The sequence below is a fragment of the Osmia bicornis genome, unplaced genomic scaffold (genome assembly GCF_907164935.1).
Source record: "Osmia bicornis bicornis unplaced genomic scaffold, iOsmBic2.1, whole genome shotgun sequence".
NCBI lineage: Eukaryota > Metazoa > Arthropoda > Insecta > Hymenoptera > Megachilidae > Osmia > Osmia bicornis.
In genome coordinates, this window is record NW_025791384.1 from 85,001 (window position 1) to 101,205 (window position 16,205).

Consider the following 16,205-nt stretch of genomic DNA (forward strand, 5'->3'; position numbering starts at 1 on the left):
ACCGTAGGAAAGATAATACAGTACAAAATATAGTACAGAACAAAATATTACACAATACTGACTGAATTTGTTCAAATCATGTAAATTGTGTAAATTGAGTGTAAGTATAGATATGAATATGGATATGAATATGAATATGAGAATGTGTATAAACATAATAATAATAATAATAATAATATAGCATAAATGTAAATAAATATTAATGTTATAACAGAAAACGTAGCACAATAGCACCAATAATGAACACACATTGCCATTCATCGCAATGGAAAACAAGCACAAATCACAGACACACACGTGCCGAAATTCATAATTAAACAGATTCAACAAATTTAAAGATTTAATTAATAATTAATAATTCAATACACGATCCCTCTCTATGTCACAACCGAATATATGGTACATGGAGATGATATAAACTAGTGCCACCAATGATCATGTCAACCAAAGATAAGAGACCGAGTGAAACTTAAGCCATAAACCATACGCCATGTAGATGCGTAATCTTGGTAAATTTCATACAATTTAACAATTCATCCCGTTATGCCCGTCGAATATTAAATCAGCTTTCAAATTAACTAATTAATTAATTAATTAATTAATTAATTATTTACACAGAATGTATAAGTGTCCGTGACCAAATACATCAATAAAAATACTTACAATAATTTACCGTGACCGAAACCAAAACCAAAACCAAAATAGAACACGACAGAAGGTAACGAGAGCGAGAATCGTCTCGGTATTCCGGTAATAAAATACGCGACACTATCCGTTGATAATAATTAATTATCCCCGGCTGACGACCATCTGCAGCACTAGCAGACAATATTACCGGCAACAAGTTACCATCCTACAGTACCCGGCCGCTCACTCCGTAGTCGGCCATCCACAGACAAATTATCTACCGCGCAGTGGTTACCTACCACGCGCCAGTTGCCCGTTAGACAGTTACCGACTGTAAAACTGTCCATCGTGCAGCCGCGCAATCCTGGGAAACCATACTTACCATCAGACTTACCACCAAGATAAGTCTGATACTACGCTATTCACGGAAGGTAAAGGTAATTATACTGAAAACAAAAGGTAACAAATAAAACTTAAGATGGCCCAAAGTCAAAATAAATTTATTAATAAGTAAGTCAAGGCTACGATTATCATTTATTATATAAATCATTTATGTTTGTAAATAAATTGAACCAAAACAAAAACATATAAATATGAATATGCATATGAATAAAATATATAAACATAAATATGAATACAAACTATAAAAGAAAGTGGACCAACCATAAAGCTAGATTAATAACAATTATGAAATAAACCAACCCGTGTAAAACCCGCAGATTGCGCGGAGTGCAGGACACACTGTGCTAGCACATTATCGCGGTGCAGAAAACAAATTACAAATTGTGCAAATGCACCGCAAATAACGGAAAACCGTCAAGGAAAGAGAGGCCGAGTAAATAAATAAGCTAAATAAAACAAATAACATAAGACACTTAACCAAATAAATCAAGATGGAAATCAAAATCAAAATCGAGATCAGAATAAAATAAAGATCAAACAACGCATGTAGCAACGCATGTAATCGGGCAAATCTCATACAACCAATCAAGCACGCAATTAAATATTATTAACTAATACTAATTTACGGGATAATAAAGTAAAATAAAATAAAATGAATCAAATCAAAATAAGGGATCAAGAAAAGAAAATGGGAAAGTGTAAACTGCAGACCGTAAAGTGTAATGTGCAAGCAGAATAACCAGCACAATATACTGTGATATAAAAGAAAAAGAAAATAAAGAATGAGATACCGTGAAGGTATAGTATAGATACAGTGAAATGAATTTCAAAATAATTTCAAAATAATATAACCATAGATAATATAAACCATAGAATAGACACCTTCAAAGATGTCGGGTGACAGAATTTACAGAGATATAACCTTAACCCTAACCCCTAATGTGTCAAAGCAAGGATTGTCAACAGGAAGCAAGAACAGTGTAAGAAGACTCGTTAAGAATAGGAACAAGAACAAGATTACCAATTAAAAGCCTGATAGTCAGTCAACTCAGAAAAAGGAAAGTAAGGTAAGATAATAATTGTAACAACGCACCATAAAATAAACAGGAATAGCACAACTTAAAACATGCATATTAATTCCCACAGAAAAGCACCCTGTCACCCTGTTATGACAGAACTATACAATACCAATACCAGAGAGAGACATCATCAATTAATTGAATTAAAGAATATCAAAGAATATCAAAGAAGAATCAGAATATCCAAGGATATATAACAGGCGACAAATCAAGAAGGCGGCAAGAAATAAAATAAAATAGTGATAAACAGTGATAACGTGGCACAAATAAATTAAAATATAAAATATAAAAGTATATTGAATATAGAATAACCGCATAAAGCAAACCATAAATATATTAATTTAATCTACAACACTTTGTACCACCATGGACATAAAATTAAACTAAATCATAACGACAACTTTAATTCAATTTAATTCAGAATGAATAAACAATGACAGAATAAGAGAATGAACGACTGATCAGTGGAGTTATTAATTCAAGAAATTAAAGAATAAAGTAACTAGGAAAGTGTAAAGTATAAAGTGAAAGCCGTGACCAGCATAATGTGAATAATGTAAAGTAACGCAGTGTAATATAATGCAATGTAACGTAATATAACATAAAACAATGAAATATAATGAAATAGAATACAAAATACAAGAAGCGGGCTCACTAAAATGCAACCGTAAAGATTATTAGCTAAATACTCCATTCCATTACACAAGTAAACAAAATTATAAGTTAAATTGTGAATGGTAGATGATGAATGATAAATGGTCATGTCAATCCAAACGCAAATAGAACTGATTATTGCATGACATTTAAATATAGTAAGTAAACAGCAAATAAATCAAATAAATCAGTCAAATGTAAACTGCGTAGTTCAATTAACACGATACTACTGCATAGTGTAAAAATAAATAAATAACTTAACAAGTAGAGTATTTCAAACTAACATTTAAATGGTGAGTTATACAGAAACCACGTACCAAAGCATCTGAATTGACAAAACCATTCATCAACACATAAAATAACAAAATTAAGATAAATCAAAATCAGATCACTAACTTTAGCTGATAAGAGTGAATGAATGAATGAATAACAAATAATGACAGAGTGAATGAATGAATGAATGAATGAATCAAGGAAGGGAGAAACAACAGAATACCAGCAAATACAAATAAGGTAAGCTGAATAAACTGTTCAAAAGTAAAAGTAAAATGTAAAATTCAGGGATGAGATAACGAATGACAAATGACAATTATTTACAGAAACACAACCCCAATGTGTCAACGGCACAGTGACAAAACCAGCATGCAAGGACTCGTTAAAGGGACAGATTATCGATTAAGAGAGCTGAATTGCAGCCCAAATGAAAGAAGGGAAAGGAAGAAAGAAAAGAAGGAAGGAAAAAGAAAGGAAAGGAAACAAGGTATGATAATTGAAATAATATCGCATAAAATAACAGAAACATTGAATTAAATTAAATTCAAATTTACAGAAACAGCACACCATCACGGAAGAGCTACACTATTACCGGGAGAGACGTCATGAATAAACTGAATTAAAGAATATCAAGAGAACATCAAAACGTCCAACGAATATCAAGGATGCACAGGAAAATCAAGAACCAAATCAAGAAGCGACAATGAAATAAAATGAATATCAATAACAGCGATAACGTAACATAATAAACTAGAATATATAAATATAAATATACTAAAATATAAAATATAGAATAAAGAATAACCGTATGGAAACAAATCATAAATATATTAATACAATCTACAGAACTTTGTACAATCATGAGTTAAAATAAACTAAATCATAATAATTACTTTAATTCAATTCAATTCAGTTCAGAATGAATGACAGTGATAGAATGAAAGAATGAACAACTGAACAATAAAGTAATCAATTAAAGATACTAATGAATGAGTTAAATAAGGTAAATAGTTATAAGTCATAAAGTATAAAGTGAAGGTAGTAACCAACATAATGTAAATAGTGTAAATAATGTAATGTCACGTAATATAATGTAAAACAAAATGAATTATACTAAAATAGAGTACAAAATAAAATACAAGAAGTGAACTCAATAAAATATAATACAACCGTACAGATTATTAGCTACAATACTTTATTTCTTTACCAAAATAGCCCATAAGTTAAATTATAAATTATAAATGACAAATGATAAACGATGAATGATTATGTCAATGCAAATGCAAATAGGACTTACTATTGAATGTTGTATCAAAATAAAATGACTGAAGCAACAATAATCAAATCAAATATAAAGTACGCAGTTCAATAAACACTGCACCAGTATATAGACTGAATAAATAATTAAATAAATGAGTAAATAAATAAGGATACTTAAATAACAAGGTTATAATAAAACCACGCACAATCAAAGCATTTGAATTGACAGAACCACCCATCATCACAGAGAGAGCAACCAAAGTAAAAATGAAAGTAAAATAAATCATATTCATTAACTTTAATTGATCTGAATGAATGAGTGAATGAATAATGAATGAATGAATGTATGGAACCATTAAGAAAGTTAAAGATTAAGGAAAATAAAGAAGATAAGGCGTGAGTGAAAACAAGAAGCAGGAAGCAGGAATGTATCAGAACGAATGAACAATGATAGAATGGAAGAATGAACGACTGAACAGTGAATTAATCAATTAAAGATATCAAAGAAGAATGAGGTAAATTATAGGGTAAATAATAAGGCATAAAGTATAAAGTGAAGACCGTAACCAATATAATGTAAATAATGTAATGAATGTGAAGTAATGTAATGTAATATAATGTAAAACAAATGAAATATACTAAATAAAATACAAAATGTAAGAAATGAATTCAATAAAATATAACCATAAAATTTATTAACTACAACACCCTATTTCCTCAGCAAGGTAGATTAAGTTAAATTATAAATTATAAATGATAAATGGTGAATGATAAATGCTTATGTCAATGCAAATGCGAATACAACTAATTATCGAATGACGCTTCAAACAAAGTAATAAGGCGACAGTTAAACCAGATTAATTATAAACTACGCAGTTCAACAAACACTACACCAATGTATAGACTAGAATACACAAATATATAAGTAAATAAATAATGTGGATACCTAAATTACAAGATTATAACAATCGCACAATCAATCAATGCATTTGAATGGACAAAACCACCCATCATCATAGAGAAAGCAAAACTAAGATAGAATAAAAATAAAATAAATAAAATAAAATAAATCATATTCACTAACTTTAATTGACCAAAATGACTGAGTAAAGAATGAAGAATGAATGGAACGATTAAAGAAATTAAAGAAATTGAAGATTGAAGATTAAGGAAATAAGGAAAGAAGGCGTGAATAAAGCATGAAAGCATTAATGTAATACAATTATAACTAAAGGAAAGGAAGGTAAGTAAATGAACACCCACCACCCATGAATATTACACAACAACCACACCAAAAGCACAGAAGCAATCAATCACTCCTCGCACAGCACCATTAAAACAATCATAAAACAATCATAAAACAATCATAAAACAATCATACTGAAACTGTAACAAAAACTAAAACAAAACTGAAACTGAAAGAAAACAGTTAATAACACAACCCGGATTGTCCAATTCATTTATTTAAGCATATTACACTGCTGCATCGTCACAAATATAAAATAAAATGGAAATAAAGAAAATGGAAATGAAATATGACAAAAGTGAAATGGTAATGAAAATGAACTTGAACTAATCAACGAAACAGCAATGCAAGTCACGTAAACCATAAACACATCATACACTGATATAAACCATTGATAATTAACCGATGAGATTAACAAAACACAGTAAAGGAACAACAACGGTAAAATGAAACAATAGATGGAACGATAAATGATAAATGAATTGAACAATGAAATCACGTAACAAGGCGTAGATTGCGCAGATTTATTAAGCAATTATACAATTATATCGTTGCGAATAAATAAATAATAAATAAAATAAACTTCAATGAGACAAAAATAAAAATAAGCAATCATCAATATTACTATTACGCAAGCCGCACAAATCATCAAGGCACATCACCCCATCGTACTTTAGCGAATAAATAAATAAATAAATGAAACAAATGACACAAAACGCACAAAACAGAATGAAATATAATATGAACGACGAGGAAGTAAAAGGATGTAGGACACCATAAACTATGAATTAATACGGCAAAACATGAAAATAAAATGAAAATAAAACAAATGTAGAATAAACCCGTTAAAAGACACGAAAAATAAATGAATAAATAGGTAAATGAATAAATAAATGAAATGAAAAGGCTATACCGCGAACAATCACCGAATAAACACCGGATAATAGAACAACCGATTGATTGAATAATCGAACAATCGAATGTGTTAATAAATAAAGAAATAATTAATAATACATCGGGATAACGTGCCAATCAAACGTATGCAGCCAAACAGTAATAAAAAAGTAAATTAACACTGATAATAATAAAATATCGAAAAAATATCGTTGCACTTTCACACAATCACTTAATAAATCGACGCAATCAGTGAAAAACAATGTAAAACAAAATAAAATAAAACGCAATAAAGGAAAAAACTAATACGTCACCGAACCGTTGACCTAATTTCACATCGTCTGTCCTCTTCTATCCAAGGCCCTGGCCGCGCGTGCAATCGTCTGTCCTTCTTCAACTACGGCGACCATCTTGAGAACCTGTCAGTTCCTGTATGCACTTTCTTAACCAAATTAAACGCGAAATGACTCAAAAAAACGCGGAATTACAGTACGAATTGTTCCCAATTAACGAAGATTACCCTTAAATAATATTCAATGTTTATAAGAACACCCCGAACACCGGAAACACGACGCACACCACGTTTTCGATGTTTAATAATAAATTAATACAATATTTAATTAAAAATCGACACATTAGCACTTCCGAACACACAATAAAAATGATTTTAACAAAAAACGCGAATATCTAAGCAACTATCCACCGCGTTGCAAATCTGACCGCGGAGCGACCACGAAACACGTCCGCTCTCCTCGACGCGTCGAGCGGGAATCAACCTAACCTAACCTAACCTAACCTATTCTAACCTAACCTAACCGTTTTTTTATATTTTGACAGCAAAAAAATACATTTACGTAAGCGAGGAACCCGTCGGGTAAGGAGTGGTCTCGGGCAGTGTGGGACTCAAAGGTACATACCAAAACAAGCTTCCCTGAGTTGGATCGTTACAGTACCCCAATACCCACTAAAAACTTGCTCCGTATCGGCCACAGATACCTCCGGCAACCCCAGAGGGCTTTAATGGAGAGCATTCTGTGTAGCCACGATGTTGCTTACACATCGACCGACTCGGACGACCTAAAGGCGTTCAGTCGTCCAAGAACGTCGCGGGTAAGCCCCAGCGCACCTCCGCTTATAACGCAGGCTATTTTGACCGACGGTGATTTCATTTAGCCACAGAAGGTATAGAGTGCGTTCGTGGACACTCTACAGCCGCTGTGCGTACACACCGCCGTAACTGTGCATTATCCTTGCAGAATCATTTTTCCCTACCCGTATGTTTCCGCAGGAGATGTGTAGGATTGAGCTGAGCCGCTTGGTCACCAGAGGCTGCAACACACATTTGGGCGAGCTAAGCCTCTCGATGGGCAGATCTCAGCCTGGGAGAGGTCGCGAAAACGAAGGAGTGCTCGCATGAATGCGAGAGAGAGGAGAGCCCGAGCGGCCTGGACACCAGCGACTGCTTCACACATTTGGGTGAGCTAAGCCTCTCGATGGGCGGATTTCGGGCCTGGAATTGGTTACGCGCACTGAGGAATGCACGCATGATAGCCAGCGAAAGGAAGTCTTGGGTTGCCTGGATACCATCGACCGCAACACACATTTGGGTGAGCTAAATCTCTCGATGGGCAAATTCCGGGCGTGGGAGAGGACGCGAAAAATTTTTCGAACGATGGAATGCTCATGCGAGAGCACGCGGTAGCGCTCGGAACGCTCGTGTCGTTTGTCACATGCATTCATCCATCCATTCAGTTCATTCAATTCTATACTACATGTGTGTAAGGGCACCGTAAGCGGAACGCTACGTATAGTGCGGATGCAATCAGAGAACCTAAGGGGAAGAGTAAGAAGGGTCGCGGTTCGCCGAGAGACGGCCAGCGAGAGGAACGTTCAGGCCGGCCGGTCTCGATCCACTGCCCGGCAGGTACAGTGAGAGGGAAAGATCGAGCTCGGGATGCTGTGAAGAGCGAGCGCGAGAGAGGGGATCAAAGAAGAAGCCGCGGGTCGGAATCCGGGAGAGAGCCGAGACGCGAGCGTAATGCGTCCGACATTAGAGGTCACTGATTGGGGATCGCGCGTCATGTTAATGCGATATTAATTGAATTTAATTAAATTGATGAAATGTAAAGAAATTAAAATGTAATAAAATTCAAAATTTATCAAAATCTAAAGTTTACAGAAAACTAGAATTGATGTTTCGTGTTTGAAGAACCACATTAATATTATAATTAAGAATTCATACGAACCAAAACCGTGAATTTTAAATTTGCCATGAAAATTAATCTTAAAGGTAATTAAATACATTTTTCGCGAAAGAAAGTTGGTTCAGATTACTTTCAACATTAATTATCAAAGAGAGAGGTAGATGTATGGAAAATGTAGCATGTATTAAAATTGAATTAGCGAAATTTGGATTTTTAGATTAAGCACGAAAGCTAGCAGTTTTAAGCGCCTCGTTAGACGGTTGAGAGGCGCGTACTACCGGGTGATGAACGGATTACGTCACCCGCTCGGAGGTAGCGGCCGAAACTGGGTCAATGGGTCAACCGTCGGTCGGCGTCTAAAGGGGGTTCGAACGAACCGTGTTCGTGTACAAGGGGTCCGACACTGCCGATCTGAAGGGGCTTCGCGCGCGATTCCTTTTTAGTCGCCTTTTACGACAAGCCAAGGAGGCTGGAGACGTATTCTGTAACCCCCCGCCTCCAGGGGAGGATGGGATGTAGTCTTCCACAGTAAATGTGTTAGAGCTAGAAGTTTCCAGGATTTAAGATTAGTGACAAATTAAGCTTTATGATTTGGGGTTGTGAAATTGTGTTGATGTTAGACTTGAGACCCGGGAGGAGTTCTGGATTTGGATTTTAAATTGAATTTAAATTGAGGGTAGAGTTGATCGCGGGAATCGTAGTCTAAAAGTAATTAAATATAATTTGTGCGGATGCGATGTAGATGAATAAATGCTCGTTATCTTAGAATTAAAGTTATGGGGAGGCTAAAATGGGTGATCAAGGAGAAGAATTGTACTTGAAATTGAGGGGGTTCTGAGAATCTTGAATTAAGATAACATAACACATAGAAACTGAAAGTTTAAAAGTAAAGGCAGATGTGTACAGTAAGAATGGGTGTGGATCCTGAGCAGAATGTAAAAGGTGAAAATAGTGGAGAAATAAAAACATAAATAAAGAAATAAATGGAGGAATAGGGAAATAGGACGGTAGAGAAAAACAGCCAGAAACAGCTGTAAGCGGAAAGTTTGTAAAGCGGCATACGGTACATTTGGAGTTAAGCTGTACCAGGTGTCGGGTAGGGTAGGCGATAAAGTAGGTGATGGGTAATAAACGGGCAATGAGGAGCAAGGCGCTAAAGGAGGCGACGTAGGGTAAAAGCGGTACGAGTTCGCAAGGAATAATGGAGTAATAGAGTGAAAGTACAGTGAAGCAGTAAAGCAGAGTAAGGCAGTAGCATAAACTAGGAGGCCTGCTCGAGCGACCAGAAGGAGACAAAGGAGAATGGAAACAATAAGGAAAATAAAGAAGTCGGAGTTTTATTGTTCACGTGAAGCGTAGCTGACAAAAAATAAATATGCAGGGGCACGCTGACGGGCGCGGGAGTCATGTCGGAAAAGTACCTGTGCCTGACTATCAAGGTGTAGTGGGTGTGTAGGAGATGCCGCATGGAGGGAGCTACATATTCGCGTACAGCAGGAGGGTCCAAAAAAATAGAGTAGATAGGGTCATGGTTCGTCGAGAGTCGGCCAGCAAGAGGAAGAATCGGGCCGATCGATCTCGCTCCACTGCCCAGCAGGTACAGCAAGAGGGAAAGATCAAGCACGGGATGCCGCAAAGAACGAGCGCCGGGAGGGAGATCAGAGAAGAAGCCGCGAGTCGGGATCCGGAGGAGAGCCGAGACGCGAGCATAATGCGTCCGAGATTCGAGGGCGCTAATTGGAGATCGTACGCCGCCGAAAATGCGATTTAAATTAAATTTGATTAAATTGATTAAGATGTAATTTGAAAAATGTAATAGAGTTCAAAGTTCAACAAAATCTAAAATTGGCAGGGAACTAGAATTGGTGATCCGCAGTTGAAGACCGCGACAATATTATAATTGAGAGTTGATACGGGTCAAACCTTGAATTTTAAACTTATGACTAAATACGGAGGTAATTAGATACAATATCCGCGAGAGAAAGTTGGTGCGGATTGCTTTCAAAATTTGTTTCCAGAGAGAGAAGTAGGTGTTCGGAAAAAGGAGCATATCTTAGAATTGTGTTATCAAGATTGGAATTTAACACTTTGCCGGCCACACTGTTTTTAAACATTTCTTCGCTTGGCGCCGGCACAACTAACTCTGCTATTTCGCTTGTCGCCGGCTGGTTTTGAGGTTATTGGGAGATGAGATACATTTCAAGTCACCACTGTGGTGTCGCCGGCCGTCGAGCGATACTTTGGGAAGATCACCACTGTGGTGTCGCCGGCCGCGGAGCGATACTTTGTGAAGGTCACCACTGTGGTGTCGCCGGACGTCATAGTGTTAAGATTAGACGTGAGAGCTAGAAGTATTAGGGCGCCTCGTTAGGCGGGTGAGAGGCACGTACAAGCAGGTGATGAGCGGATTACGTCACCCACTCGCAGGTAGCGGCCGAAACCGGGTCAACGAGTCACCCATCGGCCGGTGTCCGAAGGGATGCGAACGGGCCTCATTCGTGCATGAGAGCTTGTTGCTGCCTATCTAGAGGGGCTAAACGCGCGGTGCCTTTTAAGTCGCCTTTGATGACAGGCTTGGGAGGCTGGAGACGTATTCTGTAACCCCCACCTCCAGGGGAGACTTGATTCTATACTTCCACAGCAAATAGGATCTGATATAATCGAAAGTCTGGTCTATGCTTTATTAAGTCAACACCGTTGACCATTATTGATCAGTGAGTGCAATTGATTTAATTGTAATTTATTTACGTTATTAATTTTGACCTGATTAGGTCCTTTCATCGAAGGCTTGGTAAGTTTTGGGTTGCCGGGCTTTGTTGAAGACGACCACGAGACCCCTGCTTCGATCGAGAGGAGGCGAGAAAGCGAGGGGAGTGTGCCGAAGCGCGTGTCTCGAAAGCGTGGCTCAAGTGTGAGGGACTACCCCTCGCAGGTTCCCCCAGCCACAACGATTGCCGGCCGCTTTGGATATAAATTGGGGCACCTCGTAGGGGCCTTCATTTAGTACATTTCTAACTGGGGAAGTCGCTAGTTCGCGCTGTTTGTGGTGCTCCGAATCGAAGCTTGGAGCAATACGCGTGTGTCGATACGTGCGCCGTGGTGCAGTGAGGGGTTATTGTGCATAACTAAGCGCAGCAGATCAGCACAGCACACCACAGCACATTGCTCATCCTCGCAGGGAAAAGGACCCGCTGTCGCCGACAACGCCCACGCGCCAACGCGTCTATAGCAGAGGCGGGTGAAGAAGAAGAGGAAGGAGGAGTAAAATAGAGGAAGAGCGACGCAGCCGATCACTATTAGTCATCCTACGACAAGCATCGCTGAGTAAGTAAGTATTGAGTGATCATTTGTCGATTAACGTTTATCGCACCATCCTTGTTTGTTCAGCCTGCCCGTTTAAACACTACTATTGTTGCTGATGTTGGTGTTAGTTCCGCTGCCGTTGCTCCTATTAATACGTAGCTGGTTAGTCCTTGATTGTCAACCATGCTGGATATTGGCCGAATGCCGACTGTAAATAGCTGTTCGGTTTGCCGGTGTCCATATTGTCATTAAATGTACATTGATCTGTAGGAAGGCGTCGGTATATTACATTATATCTAATGTAGATATAGTAATAATGATATTGTTATTAAATGCACACTGATCTGAGCGTGTGAATCAGCATATTACATTATATCCAGTGCAGATTTAGTAATAATGGTTCGTTTTTTAATGTATATTATCTATCTAATGCAGATATAGTAACTATGATATTGTTAGTAACTGTACATTGATCTGTAGGAAGGAATCAGTGTATTACATTATACCTAGTATAGTTATAGAAATAATGATATTGTTATTAAATGTACATTGATCTGTGGGAATACGTTAGTATATTACTTTATAGCTAATATAGATATATTAATAATGATATTGTTATTAAATGTACACTGACCTGAGGGTGTGGATCAGTATATTGCATTATACCCAATGTAGATATAGTTTTTTATTGCATATTACATATCTAATGCAGATATTGTAATAATGAGATTGTTTTTAAATGTACATTGATCTGTAGGAAGGAATCAGTATATTACATTATATCTAGTATAGTTATAGTAACTCGGAGTGCCCCAACCCCCGAAAGGGGCGCGGGGAGCCAGGACGACCTCTGGTCGATCCAGGCTGAGCCCCAACAGAGCGCGTCTCCGGGTGGCGGATAGAAGGACGACCGGGTGCGTGAAGTGGGCCCCGAGTACCGTGGAACGGGATGCCTCTGGTGACCAGGAAAGGGAAAAGGCGCGCCTACCGAGTGCCCCGGCCAATGGGTGCTATTTTTGACCCCCGAAGGCCTAAAAACCCTCGGAGGGGAACTAAAGCCCCGTCGCGGACCAGCTCCCCAAGCTAAGGTGTAAGCAATCGTGCCGAGAGCTGGATGGCACCGGGGTAATGGTGTCACGAATGTTGCCCTTGGGGTACCAGGCGCCCCCCATTGTATCTAGCCTTACTCCTGCAAGCGGGCTCTGCAGGGGTAGACCCATACTTCCCGACTACTCTTGGGACATACATGGAAAACAAAAACTCTAAAATGATCAAAAATGACACTCAGACAAACACAGACACAAATATGGACACGAACACGGACACGAACACAAGAACAACAAACACAAACACCAACTTGAACGCACCCGGAAGCGGGCTGGTTGAGGAGGGAAGGGACCCAATTCTGGTGACCGCCTCCGAAACACCGCCGACGGGCGGTTCTGTGGTGAGTATGTCTGCGGCGGGCGAGGTCACAACCTTGCCGGCTCTAGACTTACTCACCCTCAATGAGGAGCCTTCCTCCGGCGCAGCCGGGGCCGACCAGGGAGCAATCCCAGGACCGAACCCGGTAGCACGAAGGAAGGTAAAGCCAAGCGGAGCAGTCAGAAAGAAGAAGGCCCGCATGACGCTCTTAGCGCTGGCGGAGACTTCCGACAAGACGGCTACCGCTGAGACAACGAGCAAGGCTGTGATGGCCCCTGCGACGGCCGCTGCGAGGGGGGAAACCTCGGTTACCGGGAAACCCCGCGCAGGGACGTCGCAGGTGGGCGGCAAGGGGGCGGAGGGTAAGGGGCTCAAAAGGACCCGACCATCCGTCTCCCCTAACACTCAGCCTTGCGCGAAGAAAAGACAAAGGATCTTTCCTTCGCCGAAAAGCTTCAGTGAGGCGCTGACGGCGGAGAGGAGGCTGGCAATCGCGCCGGCCAACTACCCGGAGCCGACCCTCACTGAGATGCAGGCTTCCGCCATCGTGCAGGCGATTGTGGGAGCGTTTTATGGGCTCCAAAAAGGGGAGACCATGCCGCGCTTCGACGAGTGCCGGTCGGAGGAGGCCTGCTACTGGTGACCTGCGCGGACACTGGAGCGGTGGAATGGCTGAGGGCCATAGCCACCACAATCTGGCCTTGGGAGGGGGCAGTCCTCCAAGTGCTGGATGGCCGGCGCCTCCCAAAGCTCAAAAGGATGGTCACGGTCGTCCCCGGCCCTCCGGTGGCCACGGAGACCATTCTAAGAATGATGGAGGGTCAGAACCCGGGGCTCCGCACGAACCTTTGGAGAGTGTGGAGCAGGAGAGTGGGGCCGAATTTGGTAACTCTCGTCCTGGTGGTTGACCCTGCGTCATACAGCCTCATCAAGAGGCAGGGTTCTGAGGTCCACGTGGGACTGCGCGGGGCACTCAGAGAGTGACCTGCCAGGACCACGGAGGAAAAGAAGAACCCCAACACGGTTCCAGGGAACAAACCGGGACCAACAGCCCTGGTGATGGAGGAAGGGTGAGTGGTGTGGAAGGAGGAGAAGTGGAGCCTAGGGCGCTGGCAACGGCGCGCACGGAGACCCTCGCCCCCTGCGTCGACACCCTCCCATCCACCCCACCCAGGAGCTGCAACATAGGAGCGGCGGCCGCCGGATCCTCCCAAGGACCGAAGGCCGCCGAAACGCAACCTCCGTCCAGTGGGAATATCCCCAAGGCAGCAATGTCAAGGGGAAGGCCGACCACGGCGGAGGCAACGAAAAGGACCGGCCTTGTGGGTGTGCAAAAGGGGAGCCAACGCACCCTGATACACACCCTGAAGGCCGGTACCAGGGGTGGAAGAAGGATGGGCCGTGGCAAGGGCCCCCCTCACAAGTAGGTGTAATGGCCCCAGCGGGGAACATATCGCACCTACTTCAACCAAGCGAGACTGGACCTCATCTGACACAAACAAGGTGCTAGATGGTACCAGATTCTCGCAGATCAATTTTCAACATTGCAACGCGGCAACGGACATCCTCCTGTGCCGCCTAACGATGGGGCAAACAGATATAGCCCTCATACAGGAACCTTGGATCCACAAGGAACGTGTAGGAGGGCTAAACACGGGGTGTGGCTCACTCTACTATGATGCCACATCCACAAGGCCCAGGGCCTGTATCTTCGTTAAAAAGGAGATAGCGGCCCTGAAACTCAATGAATTTTGTACAACTGATCTTTCAGCGGTTAAGGTTAAACGTAACCTCGGGGGGAATACGTCAGAGCTGGTGGTATGCTCGGCGTACCTGCTGTACGACTCTGAGGACCCTCCACCCACGAGGGAACTCAGGGCCCTGATAGATCACTGTGCTGTCAATGGTCTGCACCTGGTGATCGGCTGCGATACCAACTCGCACCACACCGTATGGGGCAGCACTAATACCAACGGTAGAGTCACAGCTCTGCTGGAATACCTCGCCACCACGGGTCTGGAGATCCTTAACATAGGCTCCTCCCCCACCTTTGTCACCTCCCGTAGACAGGAGGTGATTGATTTGACCCTGGGCTCCGCCAAGGTGACACAGGTCATTAAACACTGGAAGGTACGGGACGAGAGCATACTCTCGGACCACCGCCTTATCATTTTCGGATTAAAAGACGACAGAGAGGGCGGCACTGGCGAGACTTACAGGAACCCAAAGGCCACCAACTGAGCACTATAGAGAAGGCCTGGAAGGGAGGCTAAAGGGGAACTGTCAGCGTCCCAGGACCGTAGGCGAAATTGAACAAGCGGTGGAGCATCTGAGCTCCGCCATTACTCAAGCCTACGAGGCTGCCTGCCCGGCCAGAATCAGAAACAGTAGCAAAAGGGTCCCCTGGTGGAACAAGAAATTGGACCAAGCCAGGAAGGACACCCGCAAACTACTGAACAAAGCCATGAAGGCCAACTCGGAGCTAGCTTGGGACAACTACAGGAAGTCTCAGCAAGCTTACAAAAAGTTAATAAGAACCAGCAAGAGGACGGCCTGGAAGACCTTCTGCAAAGAAACCGAGGCACTACCCGTACTTGCCAGGTTAAGGAAGGTCTTCACGATAGGCCCCTCGCCGAGGTTGGATCGCCTCAGACTTTCCAACGGAAGCCTGACGAATAACCACAAAGAAACACTAGAACACCTTATTCAAACACACTTCCCAGGCTCAATAACAGAGGATCGGGAGCGGCGCCGTAGCGATACCGCACGCACCGACCCTGTTCCAGCGGACTGGGAAATAGCTGAAAAGGTGATAAATACGGACAGGGTGAAGTGGGC